At 41.1% G+C, this 3,621-nt stretch overlaps 1 long non-coding RNA gene across 1 annotated transcript; it reads left to right on the top strand.

Moving 5' to 3' along the window:
- Positions 1–1,016: 1,016 nt before the first annotated feature.
- Positions 1,017–2,943, top strand: LOC311431300. The gene is made up of 2 exons (XR_014689335.1): positions 1,017–1,236; positions 1,328–2,943. It is a non-coding gene; the product is annotated as an uncharacterized lncRNA (long non-coding RNA).
- The last annotated feature ends 678 nt before the right edge of the window (positions 2,944–3,621 follow it).

A 3,621-nucleotide genomic window follows, 5' to 3' on the forward strand; every position in this document is an offset into this window, starting at 1 on the left:
CGTTTGGACATTTAAAATCAGATCTTTGAGAGACCATAACCATTCTGTTTTCCTAAGAATTATCTGTCTTTGTTTCACTCATCTTCTGCCAGATTTGCACAGCTCTAGTACTTCACCAACTTTATGCTAGCAGTGCTTAATATATTCTTGTTACTGTTTAGAGGAGAGAAGACAGATTAGCTTGCTCACATCCAGATGAGGAGGTGCCATGTTGTTTTTCTTCTTTAAACAAAGGTTTCCAGAAAGGCAGGAACTTTTCTTTAATAGGAGAGTGAATAAAAAATTCCTCTGCATATGTTGTTTTTCCTTGGTGGCCTCATCTATCTGATCAAACTTGGGCAGGGGCAGGTGGCTTGGATTAGGCATCGTGAGAGGACCCTTCCAATATCAACAGTTCTGTGATTTTGTGATTCAGCTGTGATTTCCTTTTTTTACTTGTCTGTCAAAGGGTTATATAATCTAGAATGTTCTGGAAAAGAACAGTATTACTGTCATGACAGCACTTGCAAAAAGTCCACACCTTGATCTAGAGAAATTTTGAGACCTTCTATACTATAAGACAGTATAATTACAACAAGTGCTCCAGACTCCTGACCTCTTGGTAGCACTGCACTGAACTCTGCTGGGCTTGGTTCAGTTCATCAATGTCTTCTTTGTATGGAAGGGAGCAAAACTGGATGCAATATGTGAGATGTGTTCTAATAAGGGCTTTTATCTGCAACCTATGCTCCTGATAACACAACCCAGGAGTCCATGACTTTGAGTCCATGACTTTTTTTTTTTTTTTTACTGTCAGGGTGTACTGCTGGCTGTCTGCCTTTTTAGTAGAGCTGTTCACCAGCCTTCCTAGGTGCAGGACTTCGAATTTATCCGTGTTAAATTTCATAAGGCTCCTGCTGGCCTATTCAGTCCCTTTTGACAACAGTCCTGCTCTTAAGCATCTCAGCTGTTTCTCCTGATTTGGTGTCATCTGCAAAGTTGCTGAGAATGCATGCCATCACTTTTCTCAAGGTCACTGAGTGTGATGGGCTAATTGGTGTCTTCTGAGCCTGATCATCCAAGCAGCTTTTTACCCATCTATCTGCCTACCAACCCAGTTCTTAACATCCTAATTTGGATGCAAGAATAGTGTGGGAGACAGTCAACCATATTTCTAAAGCTGAAGGTAGATAATATCCACTGTTCTTTCTTCATCTATGAATGTAATCCTTTATCCTAGATGACAATATGTGCTCGGTAAATCTGTACTGACTGTTCGCAGTCACCTTCAACTACTTCATGTGCCCAGAAACATGCTTGAAGAGGACTTGCTCTGTGATTTTTCCAGCAAAGCGGGGCTTGGAGTTCCCTCAGTTTACTTCCTGGCTTTTTCTGAAGATGGATACAATATTCGCCCTTCTCCAGTTGTCAAGTACCACCTGATATCCATGAGCTTTCTAAGAAAATACAGAGTAACCTTGCAAGGACATTGTCCAGCTCTTTCCGTACTCTTGGATGCTGCCTGTTGGATCCCATGGACTAGCATGAGTTGAATTATCTGAAGTAATCCCTAGCTGAGTCCACACAGGTTGCTGGTAGATCTTCATGACTCCTTTCACTAATCACAGGGGTGTGGGATACCATGGTGAAGACTGAGGCAAAGTAGACATTAGATACCTTGGCCTTATCTGTGTTTGGTGTTGCTAAATCACCTGCCTCATTCAGCAGCAGGCCCATATATTCCTTGCTCAGCTTTACAGGTGTTTTTCTACTTTTAGTCTCCAATGAGACATTCCCTTTCTGTGAAGCCACTGTAAATCCATGCACTTCTTATACTGGAAAACAAATAAATGTGAAGACCTTTAACTGGATGTTGTGGGGTTTACAAGCAGCAGGTAAAATTTTATTAGGTGACTGTGAAACTTTTATGATTTTAGACAAAACTTTCATGTGCTCTGCTTTCCAGCTCTTGCTGATGGTGTTGTGCAAGTTGTCGTGGCTCTGGGGGCACAGTTAGCCTTGACTGTGCATGACCACCCCCTAGAGCTGCCTGTCCCATAGATGCTGCACAAGGCTGGCCTCCAGCATGCCTGGCCATGGGCCTGGCCTTGGCCCATCCCTAGGATACCCTAGGATGGGGCCTGGCTGCCAGGCCCTGCTGGCTTCCCATCCCAAAGGGAGGCACTCGCCCTTGCTGCTCCCTGACCCACGTTGTCTTTCCAGCAGGGCCTTTTGGAGATCTGCTCTTTTTTTCCTGTAAAAGCAACCAATATCAGCATTTTTGTAAGAAGCTCTCTTCAGTCATGGAATGAGGGCTAATTTAAATATTCAATATTAAACTGTAATTGATTAGGCATTTCACATAAGATATTAATACATTGCTTCAGAATACTCTCATGTGTACTTCTAAATGCATTTGTTCTGCATAATAATCTTATCTATAAAGTCTGACGTGGGAAAATATGAGACATTGCTGAAGTTAATCAGGGACAAAGGACTGGTATGACAAGGACACTGATGCAGAAGAGTGGTAATGAGCCACTGGGTTTAACTATCTGGGATTTTTTTGTTTGTTTGTTCTAAGAGGCTCTTGAGAAAAAATGAAATAGCAGGAATGGATGGACAAAGGGAAATTGGATGTCAAGAAACAAAAGATGAAAGTAGATAGCGTTCAAGTTCTAATGTGTTAAAATTCAAAGCTACAAAGATTTCAAATGCACTGTCCTCTGCATATATCCTAATACACTGGAATGTGGAGTAGTATTTTGCACATCAGGGCCTACTGATTTAAAATATAGGAGGAAAAAGTAACTTTTTAGAAGCAGTAAGCTGAAACTTTGTGTATATTCTGGATATTTCATGTCAAATAGTGTTCCTTATCCGCATTGGTATTGTAGGTTTATTGGACTACTCTTGTATGATTTGTTGAATATTTTCATAAACATTGAATATGTTTATTTCCTATCTTCCGTTGTGTGCAGTATGCATAAGGTAGGTGGAGTGTTGTGCCATTTCAACTACTCTTTATTTCCTCCTGAGACACTATTTGCAGATAATGCAAATTAACTTTCAATTAACTATCCCATGGCTGCCTATATCTTCAGGACTTCTTGAACTTATTGCCAGGTTCTGCATCTTCTGTCTCAGCAGAGTATCTCTTTGGTTTTGTTTGACAGCCACATCCCACTGCCTGAGCCAGGGAGTTGCTCGTGTTGTCCACTGAATTTTGTGTTGCTACTTCTCACTTAAGCCCCATGCCAGGAAAAGGATGGAATCCAAACCCAGGAGAACTTGCTGAAAGATCAGGGTAATCTCTTTATATTTTACACCTCCCTCTTGATGCATTCATGTTCTTTGATGTAATGTTTTGCAGTGCTATCTGCAATTCTTGTACTCTAAAACAAAGGTCTTTCCTTAAAGAATTGCCTATAGCTGCACAGCTTGGCCTTTTGACCCCTGTGCTATGACCACTATGAACCACTCAACTCCTTCTGATAGCAATGCTTTACAAGAGAGAGAATAAAGACAAGCTTTAAAATTCCCTTGATAGGACATCTTCATTACATCAACTTCGAATGCCAAATGCTCCACACTTAACTTAGCTAGGCAAATGCGTGCAACACACAAACATAGATAAAAGAA

This window comes from Aythya ferina, assembly GCF_964211825.1.
Source record: "Aythya ferina genome assembly, chromosome: 2".
NCBI classification, from domain to species: domain Eukaryota; kingdom Metazoa; phylum Chordata; class Aves; order Anseriformes; family Anatidae; genus Aythya; species Aythya ferina.